This window comes from Gymnoscopelus braueri (genome assembly GCF_963280865.1).
Source record: "Gymnoscopelus braueri genome assembly, chromosome: 24".
Lineage (NCBI taxonomy): Eukaryota > Metazoa > Chordata > Actinopteri > Myctophiformes > Myctophidae > Gymnoscopelus > Gymnoscopelus braueri.
In genome coordinates this window covers 38,615,873-38,628,654 of record NC_137626.1, presented here as the reverse complement: position 1 = coordinate 38,628,654, position 12,782 = coordinate 38,615,873, and positions in this window count along the sequence as shown.

Genomic DNA, 12,782 nt, shown 5'->3' with positions numbered 1-12,782 from the left:
ATGTACTTCCCAAAGCGACTTGAGTTGTCATTCTTCAGGGTTTTGGCATTTCCAAAAGCCTGGCAGGGGAAAAGGAGTGTCCCGGAGCTTAATTTAATTTAATTTTATATCTTTTTTTTTTATCCAGCTGTTTGACACTTTAAAAGCCATAATGTTTCATGTTTTCATATTATAACTTGTTTAAATAAAGTGTTAAAGTTCTACATTGGGGTTTCTATTGGATTTGATTAATGTGTACAAACTTATCACCTATTTTATAGGTGATATAGGTATCATATAATTATGTTTCATTGCATATATGTAGATATAGGTACATACAGGTCATATATGTACCTATATGTTACATACAGGTCATATGTACCTATATGTTACATACATAAAATTGGCACCTTTCCTATATGTATATGCACATATATGCACATATATGTACATATATGTATATGCACATATATGTACATATATGCACATATATCACATATATGTACATATACATATAGGAAAGGTGCCAATTTTATGTATGCGAACATATATGCGGTCCTATATTACAAACATATATGACGCATATAGGTTCTTTCCATGTGGGCAACGCTGGCTATCTACATAATACTCCTAAGAAAGAAATAAAGAAAACTTACCCTACCTGACTACTCTAGTCTGAACTGGGCCAACACAAAAATACAAGGTACTGGAACCTGCCCTCTGAGGTCTTAACACATTAAAGAAGGAATGTAATAGTAGTTACAATACTTGCCCTGCATAACCCATTTAGCACGTTAATATAAGTAGCAACCTGTACAAAGAGAAGGGAATGATAAGGCACATTTGGAAACTCTGACTGCTCCGGTGGGCGCGCTGCCACTAGCCTACTCTAGACTCAGACAGATCACAACTGACAGCGGCCGTGAATGAAGGATTCAGGTCGGCTTTAAAGGGACGGACAGAACGGTGATTGGAGGGGTGCGGAGTGCTGAGCTTGAAGTGAAGAGCTCCCCACCAATCCTGGAGACTGAGTCGCACCCAGGATCTGCATAACATCAAAGGGAAGACGAGGACGAAGACGGGCGCACGCACACATAACACAACACAGACAACAGATCCTCTACACTGACGCTCTTATCCGTAACAGCATCTGTAAGCAAAAAACTAACAAAACAAAAACAAAAAAATAGTAAACGGCAGGGAGCTTGACAGACAGTCACTAGACAGTACACTTTATGTTATAAATTCATTCCATTACCCCCCCCCCCTCCATTCTCACCCCAGCGCCGCCCACTGCTGATTTGCACATATAACAACAGCCTATTTCATAACTTACATTCAAAGTGGTCTTGATAAATCAAATGTCCTCCTCTTTGATTTTGAAACTTAGGTTTTGTTGTGTGTTATTTATCCTTTCTGAGACTATTGCATTGTTAGTTATATTTCATGGTCGGTAGTTTCATCCTGGCGCTGTAGTTGGTCAAACATTAGCCTTCCCAAACGTCAGGCTCACCCACCGCCGTCATTGCTAGGCACGCATGGCAACAGTTTGTGTTGTGTGTGATGTAAGTCCAGAACCTATATAAAGTCTGAAGATGTCTTTACACATCCACTTCATCCCTGGATTATAGAACCATAGAGAGACAATGGAATATAGAAACATAGACAGAATGAGAGACAGAGACAGAGGTATGGAGAGAGGGCCTCAGTATTCTGAAACTCAGGTCTTTCTCATTAAACACATCAGTCACAATGACCGCTACTGCCAAATGCTGAGGAACGGACAAATTCCCTCAGTAGCCTGTCACGAAATACCAAACTCTTTAACCAATCAGAAACAAGGAGACGCATATGAACCAAGATATTTCAATCAACAGTCTACAGCCTTGGTAACACCACCAGGAGAAGTAAATACACAAGAAAAAACACATCTGTAAACAATGTGACAAGAGTTTCAGTCAGTTAAGTAACATGAAGACACACCAGCGTATCCACACTAGAGAAAAACCTTTCCACTGTAAACAGTGTAACAAGAGTTTCAATGAGTTACAGTAGGTAGTCTACAGAAACACCAGCTTATCCACACTGGGGAAAAACCTTTCCAATGTAAACTTTGTGAAAAGAGTTTCAGTCAGTTAGGTAACCTGAAGAACCACCACCGTATCCACACTGGAGAAAGACCTTTCTATTGTAAACAATTTGACAAGTTTAGTTTAGTTTAGTTTATTTCAGTCAGTCAATTTGTGGTGACATTACAGTAGGTAATAAATTAAAATAAAAAAGTTTATCAAGAAAAGATACCCACATTTCTGACCAAAAAGGTATAGGCTGAAGCATTGCTTATTACGCCTACCCTTTTATAAAACAAAGAAAAATGAAAGTCAAAATGGAGAGATAAAAAAACTAAAAACAAGAAACAAGAAACAAGGTACAAGGACAAGACACTTTTCTGAACATGTACGTGTTTGCTGTACTGTACAAGTATGCTATGCAATGCTATGATAAATAAAATCATACAGAAGGCACATGCCATTTAGGTTTTTTTATAAGTATCTATCATCTTATTTTTAAGTAATCTTTTGAATATTTTTAAGGCGCTACACAATTTCAGATCACTATCAAGACTGTTCCACAGAGTTACTCCTGCGAATGTTGTACATCTTTGTTTTGCATTTGTTCTTGTTTTTTCTTTTGAGTAAATGCATGCCAAATGCTGAGGAACGGGCAAATTCCCTCATTAGCCTGTCATCAAATACCCAGCTCTTTAACCAATCAGAAACAAGGAGACACAGATGAACCAAGATCTTTCAGTCAACAGTTTACAGCCTTAGTAACACCACCAGGAGAAGTAAATGCACATCAACTGACAGGAAAGAAAACCCACATCTGTAAACAGTGTGACAAGAGTTTCAGTGAGCTCTGCTGAAGAACCACCACTGTATCCACACTGGGGGAAAAACCATTCCACTGTAAACTGTGTGACAAGAGTTTCAGTCTCTTCAGTAGCGTGAAGACACACCAGCATATCCACACTGGAGAAAAACTTTCCACTGTATATGGTGTGACAAGAGTTTCAGTCAATTGCATAATTTGAAGACACACCTGCGTATCCATATTTGATGAAACAGCGTGACAAGAGTTTTGTTCAGGTCACCTGAAGAAACACCAGCAAGTCTACACAGGACAAAAACTTTTCCACTGTAAACAGATTGACAAGACTTTGGTTCCGTTATGTGACCTAAAGAACCACTGCTGTGTGATGTAAGACCAGAACTTTTAACAGCCTATATAAAGTGTGAATATGTCTTTACACGTCCACTTCATCCATAGAAACAAAGATAGACAATGGAATATAGAAACGTATAGAGAAGGAGAGATAGAGGTAGAGAGAGCCCCAGTATTCAGATTTTTGTCTTTATTGAGAAAGACTCAGGTCTTTCTCAATAAACACATGAAGACGAGCCACAATAACCGCTACTACCAAATGCTGAGGAACGGGCAAATTCCCTCATTAGCCTGTCATCAAATACCCAGCTCTTTAACCAATCAGAAACAAGGAGACACAGATGAACCAAGATCTTTCAGTCAACAGTTTACAGCCTTAGTAACACCACCAGGAGAAGTAAATGCACTGACAGGAAAGAAAACCCACATCTGTAAACAGTGTGACAAGAGTTTCAGTAGGTTAAGTGAGCTCTGCTGATTTTTTTTTTGCTATTTACCAAGCTAATACATCACTTTCAAATGTTCCATAAATGGATTCTGTGTATGGTAATTAATACAAATACATGTACTACAAGCTCATGTGGATAAACCATAAGCAGATGCACATTTCTGCAATTTATCGGCAGCCATATTGGAAAACATGCCGCCATATTGGAACCTAATGTTATTTTTTATCGTACTTGGTAGAAATACCTCCAGAACATATTCTCATATATTAAAATAAGCCCCAGCAAAGTGATATAGTCCAAAACATTGGCCCAGTTGCAGCCATTTTGAAAACTGGTGGTGGCCATCTTGAAATCTTAGGAATTCTGCGTGGCCAGAGGTTGATTATCAATTAGGGTCATATGAAGGTCATCTGTACCAAATTTCGCGCTTGTATCACCAAGTGCACTATGGTATCAATTTCCTGCCTTACTATACTTGAGTCTACTAAACCAAGCAAAAATGTTCTGCCAAAATGGACACATTTTCTGACAAAACCAGAAAGTGTGACCAAACGTGCCATTTGGGATCTATCGCAAATATCAGATACAGTAGGATTCTTATTTTTTTCCTTCTTAACTTTAGAGTAATACTGAATAAGCTGCAGCTTGACATTGACTGAACCCCTCTTCAGACCGTCACTCCATCTCCTCCATCAGCTCCACACCAATATCGGCCTCCCAGGCGGACTTGATGTGGGTTGTTGAGGTTGTAGATGAGTTGGAAAACAGTGAGACAGATGTTGATTCAAGGTGTTTAGAATTAGGATGTTGTTTTAAAAAAAAACTAACAACCCAGAGCAAGTATAAATGTCCTGCCGCCCAACATCCCATATCCTTCATAAATAATATTAAAAATAACTTTGCTAGGGTTGGATGGCTCAGGGTACAGTAACACAGTAACTTGCCATGGGCCTGGTCTACAAGATACACCACAACGAAAAGACACCCATGTACAGTACCTGTCAAAGTACTCGAAAAAAGTCAATGAAGTCCACAGTCACAACACCCGAGGAAGCTCCACTGATCACGTCCAACCCAGATTTGGCACAAACAAGGGGTTGAATTCGTTCTCCTGCTATGCCACTAAATGTGGAATACCCTACCAAAAGCCGTGAAGGAGTGTAAAACCCCCCTTCAAAACTGCCCTAAAAGAGGCCTTGTAAGAGACCTACAGGTGGCTGCAATTCGAAACTGGCCCCTGTAAAAGTCAAAGCCTAGTCCCCCCCTTTGTAATTTTATTTTATTTTTTACAGTTGTTCTGATGTTTTGCATAGTATTGCATATCTGTCTGTCATTATGTCTCTATGAATGGAGTACAAAGGACCCCAATGGAAACAAGCCATAGGCTTTCTTGGGTTTTAAATCCTCTTAGCTGACCATGTATTGAACTGTACTTTCATGTGCTTTTTTCTGCAAACTGCTAATAAAGTATTCAATCAATCAATCAGGTTATCAACCTTTTCAGGCCATGACCCCTACAAATGATCATATTTGAACTGGGGACCCCCCACCCTGACAAGTAGGCATACTTGGAATTGTAGGAATGAGGCATTACATTTAGTTTGACTCTGGTTCCACAAATAAATATTGTGAAAATAGCAGATCTACATGCTCACAACGCCTCGCAACGCAAGGCTATTTTCTCTTTCTCTTAGTATTTGACAATGTGGCCAATGTTTGACCAGTTTTTATAGTGTAGTTTGTTATGCTCCTAGTAATGCTCTTTTTCCTTTTCCTTTTTGAGGTATTAAAATGGCATTAAATTGTCCTTAAATTTTGTCTTTGCTGTCATGGTTCGGTTCCGGTCATTGGTTATTTCCGCTTCGACCGGATCAGAAACCCGAAGATGGTATTGATCCCAGGCTAGAACTGCCCTATAGTCGCTTATTTTGGGCTTGTTTTCATATACCTGGCAACACTGGTTGGGATACATCTCTATGGTTAGACATGGCTGTTCACAGCTACATTTTCATGGTAACTAATGTGGCATTGCTTTCATCAAACCGAGTCATGGATAAATAACATATGCAGGTTAAACTAGCTAAATTAATCTGGTGAAACCGATTCATGGTTGATCCAAGATAAATTAATATAGCTGTTAAATCCTGGCTTAATAATTCCCAATCTGTGGTGTAAAGTGACTAAGTACATTTACTTAAGTACTGCACTTTTGAGGAATTCTTTCCCATTTTCAATACTTTTACATCTACTCCACTACATCTCAGAGGCAAATATTATACTTTTACTCCACTACAATTATTTGACAATTACTTTGAAGATTTAGATTATTATTACAAAACATACATTAACCACTTCAGCCCTATATATATTTCAGGCATTTGAAAATAGCAGTAGACACATTGTGAGCTTGTAGATCTGCTATTTTCAAAAGAATTTTTGACATTTTAATCATTTGAAAACTTTGTGAAATTATTCTGCATAATGAGTTTGATTTGTGGCACCGCTAAAAACACCCAGACACTTAAATAAGATACTTATAAATTAAACAATAAAATACAAGATTGATTGATTGATTGAATATTTTATTAGGCAAAAAAATGTAAAACAGCACAGTTACATTTAAAATACTTTGTCTAACAGGTCCGTTCATAAAAGTCCTTGCGGACTTGTTTCCAATGAGGGCCTTGGTATTCAATTCATAGGCATATATAGTGGCACCACAGTTCAAATATCATTACAAAATAAACAGCAAAAAAAAACAACAACAACACTATGTACAACAAAGAAAATAAAAAAGAGGGGGAAAAAATATGTACAAGAACAGGGGGGGGAGGGTCTGCTGTCTAACGGGAAAATGGTACTCCTCATTTGGCCTCCTGAAAGGTGATTTTTTTAAGGCTCTTTTAAATGAGCCCAGCGAACTGCATTTTTTGAGGGATGGAGTTAGACTATTCCAATCCTGGGTGGCAGTGCTGTAGAAGGAGAATTTGCCCATGTTTGTTTTATGGGTGGGTGGTACCAAATTGTTGTTAACGCTCCCTCTGGTATTGTGACTGTGGGTGTCGCTAACCTTTTGGAGGTATTTACTCAGATATGCGGTAATAGGGGGCATATCGGGCAAATTTGCATTTACAATTTTGAAGGCCAGTCCCATTTTTAGTTGTTTAACCCTGTCTTCCACCCTGAGCCAGCCTGGCAAAATGGGTGGGAGAAAGGTGGGTCATGGGCCCCAATCCGAGGAGTAGCCGAATCAGTTTGTTTTGGGAGGTTTGAAGCTTAGTCTTCAGTGACACTGAGGTGTTGGAGTACCAGGAGGTGCAAGCATAGTCAAAAAGTGGTTGAATCAGGGCCCCAGAGAGGGTCCTGAGGGCCTGAGGGTTGACAAAAGAGGAAACTCTGCCCATAAATTTGGTTCTCTGGTTTACTCTTTTGACCACCTTTGTAGCCATGCTTTCACCTGTCAGGTATTTGTCAAGAACACAACCCAAATAGGTAATCTCTTCTTTTCTAGAGATAATTGTGTCATCGACTTTGACCTTGAAATCATTTACATCCATCTGTCTGAGGGAATGTTTGGTCCCAAAGAGAATGGATTCAGTTTTCCCAAGGTGTAGTGACAGTTTGTTATCGGTAAGCCAAGTACGGATTTTTGAGAGTTCGGAGCTGAGCGCCTCCTCAACTTGCAACTTGTCCTCTCCCGAGATCAGGAGTGCCGAGTCATCAGCGAACAGGAACAATTTGCAGTTACAGGCAGCACTCATGTCGTTAATGTATAGAAGAAACAGTAACGGCCCTAGAATGCTGCCCTGAGGAACCCCACAGCTCACCGGGAGGGATGAGGACATGGTTCCGTTGATGTCAACCACTTGTTCTCTTCCCTCCAGGTAAGATCTCATCCAGTTTAGTGATGTGCAGTCAAATCCAATCGCCCTCAGCTTATCAAGTAAAATTGAATGGTTTACAGTGTCGAACGCTTTTTGGAGGTCCAACATGACCATGTCGCAGTATTTGCCCGCGTCTACCTCACGTTTGATGTAGTCGGTCAGATACAGTAGGCATGTGTCAGTGGAATGGGAGGTTCTGAAGCCCGATTGGAATTCAAACAACAGTTTATGCTCGCTGAGGTAGCTGTTGATTTGTTCTTGAATTAATCGCTCTACAACCTTTGAGATGGAACAAAGGATGGAAACAGGCCTATAGTTGCCAGGTTCTAATTTGCTTCCTTTTTTTATGCAGAGGGATTACTCTTGCCAACTTGAAATCCTGTGGGACGTGACACTGGCTGATGGATAGGTTTGTGATTTGGGCTACTATGGGGGCAATAGCAGTAGCTGCATCTCTGAGGAATCTGGTGGGGATATTTTCAAGGCCGGTGGCCTTGTTTGGCTGGAGGGCGAGTAGTTTTTTTCTGCACATCATCAGCATTTACTGGTTTGAATGAAAAGGAGTATTTTTTAGCCCCTAGTTTAACATAGTGAGCATGGATGTGGTCATAGCCGTACAAACCTGAATGCTGAGGAAGTTTGCTTACCAACTGGGTTGCAATGGTGGTAAAAAAGCTGTTAAAACAGTTCACTACCGCTTGCTTGTCGGTAATGAGCACGCCACTTGAAATAATGCAGATGTTTGTAGTTTTGGTTTGAATTTTGTTGTTGCAGCCCAATTTCTGTAGCGCTTCCCACAGCTTTTGTGGGTGGCTTTTGTTTGCCTCAATGCTTTCATTTAAGAAATTCTTTTTGGCAGTTTTGACCAATTTGTTTACTACATTTAGTTGATTTCTGCATCTTTCAAGTAGTTGCACATCTTTGCATTTCCTGAACTCAGAGTACATTTTGTTTCTGAGTTTGATGGCATTTAGGATGTCTCCATTCATCCAGGGTTGTATACGGGCTCTGACTCTCACCACCTTCTTGGGCGCTAGGCTATCAATAACAGACACAAAAGCAGTTTTGAAACCAGTCCAAGACTCCACAGCCGAGGAGCCACTGAGTACATTTGACCAATCCACTTTCTCAAGAGCTGTTGTGAGAGCTTCTGATGAGTAAGTTTTCATAGCTCTGCAGCTGACCGTGCTATGACAATCAACTACAGATCTGTGAAGCCTACGCGTGCAGAAAATGATGTTATGGTCGCTTAGACTGCACTCAATGACCCCACTTAAAGGAATCCTTGAATGGTCTGATGTCAAAATGACAATGATGGGCTGAGAAGTGGGGCCTACCCTCGTGATATTTTTTATCATTTGGGTGAGGCTATGCATGTCACAGAATTTACTGAAAGATTTAAATATGGCGGCGTCTTTCCGGAGTACATCCGTATTGTAGTCGCCAATCAAAATCAATTCCGAATTTCCAATGATTGCCATGTGCTCCTCTAATAAATCATAAAACTCATTTTGACCTGGGGGCCTGTAGATTGCGCCAATTATCAGGGGTTTAGCGTGAGGATAGGTGATTTTTATCCAGACCGATTCCGTGGAGTTGTTCTCCAATTTTGGGTACACATTGAAAATGATGTCAGATCTCACATAAATGCATACCCCTCCTCCACAAAGAGTTCTGTCTTTCCTAATGACATTGTAGCCTATAATCTCAATTTCAGAATCGTCTACTGTGTCATCCAGTTTTGTCTCTGAAAAAGAGAGAACCCCTACCTTGCCATTTCCAAACATGGATCTTAGTTCAGACATCTTTGTGGGGTTTTTGAGGCTAGCGCGCGTGCACATTTTTTACATTTAATTAATTATAGACTCGCGCGTGCGAGTGTGTATCCAGGGAACCATGCATTCATCTCCGTCGCTAGCCGGATAATAATAATAATAATAATAATAAAATAATCCATTCTCGTTTCAGCAGTCTTCGACTGGGGCACTTCCTTGTCTGGTGAGTGGGTCTGAGACAAAACGCCGTTGTGTGATGATCAACTGGAGGGTTCAGTTTGATGTTGTTGTTTTCCGCCGAAGCGTGTGCTGCACGCTGTGTTGCGACCATCGCTATAGAAGCTTGTACTATACGAAGCTCCCGTTAACGTTGAACTCACAGTGGTAGGCCCTGGATTTGGGTGAATACCACCGGATAGCAACAAACTCAGACAGATGATCTTCCTTACCGTCGCTCCGTCGATCTGGGTTGGTTGTTTCCTCCGTGAACATGCCGCTTTCCGTGTGCTCAGTGCTTTGAAAAACAACGTTTTAGCGTCGTTCTGTAAGGCTCCGTTAGAGTTTGTATTCCTTGGCAATAGCACCTCATTTGACTCGATGAGAATTAATCCCTGTAGTATTGCCGCGTAGCACAGCAAGAAAAAGTCGCTGGCCTTTAGGATCCTTTCCAGACGAAGTAGACGTTGTTTCTTTTGTGCTAGGGAGCGAACGAAGATGCGACCGTTCCGCTCGACTGCCATCTCACCTCTCACAAGTGTAAAGTTTTGTAAAAGTGCAGGGTGCTTAAAGCTAAAAAAGGACCGACTACGCCACCTTTTGAGAGGTCTGGTCCTCAGTTAAAACTTTAAAAAGGCAACACAGGTTTGTCGACAACTTTGAGATTAAAAGGCAAAAACTTAAAACTGAGCCAAAAGTGCAAAGTGAACAAATGACTTTTATTGTAAATTACCCTGTTTACAGTGGCATCTAACACAGCCAACACAAAAAAATCTAAAAACAAACTAAAAAGGGCCCACTAACTAAAATAGAATAAAACAATAAAACGGAGAAACCAGCCAGTTATAGAGGAGAAGGGGGGGGGCAGCAGCATCTACGACACCACCACACACGTCAGCAACTCCGGTTCCCTGTGAAGGACAAGGAGGGACGCCAGTCACAGATTCACGGTATTTTCACAGTTCTGTTTAGCTTAACTCTCTGGGGACCACGAGTACTGTTTGTCTGATCAAAGACTTACCGGCGAGGCAGAGCTATGCTCGGCCGTTGCGGTTGTTGCACGTCAAACTCAATACTCGGGTCGCGTCCTCCTTCTCTCGGTCCTGCACAGGCACGATATGGTCCGTGTGTCATCTGGGGGTGGTCGCCGTCTTATATCGCCTCGTTCTGCCTGTCCGTGTCCTCGTCTGGTCTGGCTGGTCTGTTGTCTCTGTGTCGTGTCCGTAACCTGGCTCTGACTGCTCTCCTCTTGTCTTCTTCTTCTTCTTCTTCTTCTTTTGGTTTCCGGCAGGCTGTACACTATCGCGTGTAATGCTGCCCTCCACAGTTCGGGAGTATAACAATACTCATTTTTCACCCTATATTTGTTGCCTGTAACGGCGATTAAATCCAGCACTGTAAATTTTCCATTCATGATCATGATACTGTCCGCTCTATGCCTGAGTTGGAGCAAAGCCCTCTCTCAGCATGTCATCCGCTTCATGTCATCTTCTCCAGTAACCTCTATAACATTCAAGAACATCCTGGCTGCATCCAGCACCATTTTAATTCGTTCCGACTTTCGCGGTATTTCCACTGCACAGTTTATGACCATGGCAATACATGCCAGAAACCGTTTTTTGTCCAAGCAGATGTTCTGATCAGCTCCATTCCCCCTTTCCTCTACTTCTTTTTGCTCTACCACACTTTCTTTCCCCTCCACTTTCTTGACAGCGTCCGCATATGACATTCTCCCCTGCTTCCTCATCTGGTTCACCTTCACTTCCTTGATTCTTTTAGCACATTTTGCCGATCCTGCATGATGTTCTCCTTCACAATGTAGACACTTGGGTTTACTTTGCTCTTCTTCACACTTCCTCTCTTCACAATCTGTCTTTCCACAGCTACCACATCTGTGTTGCGCTCTGTACACTGCAGCAACATGTCCATATTCTTGGCAGCAGTAGCACCTGAGCGGTGCTACTTCAAATGGCCTGACTCGATAACACACATAGTCATGATATATTCTCTCTGGCAACTCTCCTTCAAACGTCAAGCACATTGTCTCACTTTCTTCCCTCATCCCGTCTCTATTCCTCCACATCCTCTGAACTTTATAAACACCTTCAACGTCCATAAAGCTGTAATCATATATTGTATGTGGCACGCCACTGATCACTCCTCTCTTCTTTGCACTTGTTCCTAGTGTAAAACACTCCACAGTCGAATTATCATCCCACTCTTCAATTCTCAAGACCTCTTTCATTTGTTTCTTTGTCTTACATTCTATGATGACCATTCCGCTACGTGTTATCCTCACTGACCTTATTTCCCCAACTTTTCCTACAATGATCTTTCCCACTTTATGTGGATCACTGAACATGCCGTTATTTCTAGATACTGCTTTCATGCCAACCACATATTTCTCTTTCTCTTGCTTATCTTCATTTCTCGAGCTAGATGTTGCCCTTCTCCTTTTTTTGTTCTCAAAACCTCTCTTATCTTCTTCGTTTTGTATTTCGCGGTCCGTCTCCGACTCCATGTCCCTCCCTCCTGAGGACGCCATCTCTCTCACCGCTTCGTCCGCCGACTCTGTTCCCTCTCCTCTTGTCGTGTCGCTACAAACATTTTAAACCTGGTCCACAGTAACCTCGCATCACCAGTCTTTCAGGTCCACAGTCTCTCGGGGGAACCTCCCCTCTGCCTACTCGGCTCCCGATTGGCCGGGACTAGAGCTCCACATGATCCTATATCGCACGGCTGCTGTCTGTCTGTTAGGGTGCCGTGGCAGAAACTAAAATTGACTTAAGGCAAAACAATTACAAACTCTAAATATAGAAAACAAATTTAGAAAAGAACCCATGCACAAAAATAACACTGCAAAAAATATCAACCACATCAAAACACAAAAACACAAAATAATAGTCAAAACAAATAAAGAAAATAATTGTTTTCTGCCTACTGACAGATTGACTGATTGATTGATGTACTTTATTTAGTAAGACATGAGAACAACAGTACATTAAAGTACAAATACACTTACTTTCTACTTTGGGTACTTTAAGTACATTTTGATACCAATACTTTTGTACTTTTACTCAAGTACATTTTGAGTTCCGGACTTTTACTTGTAACCGAGTATTTCTACATTGCAGTTAGTATTGATACTTTTACTCAAGTAAGAAATGTGAGTACTTTTTCTGCCACTGTCCCCAATCTAGATTTCGTGAAACAGGCCCCTGGTTGCTTATTTCTCTCACACAATCTGGCAACAC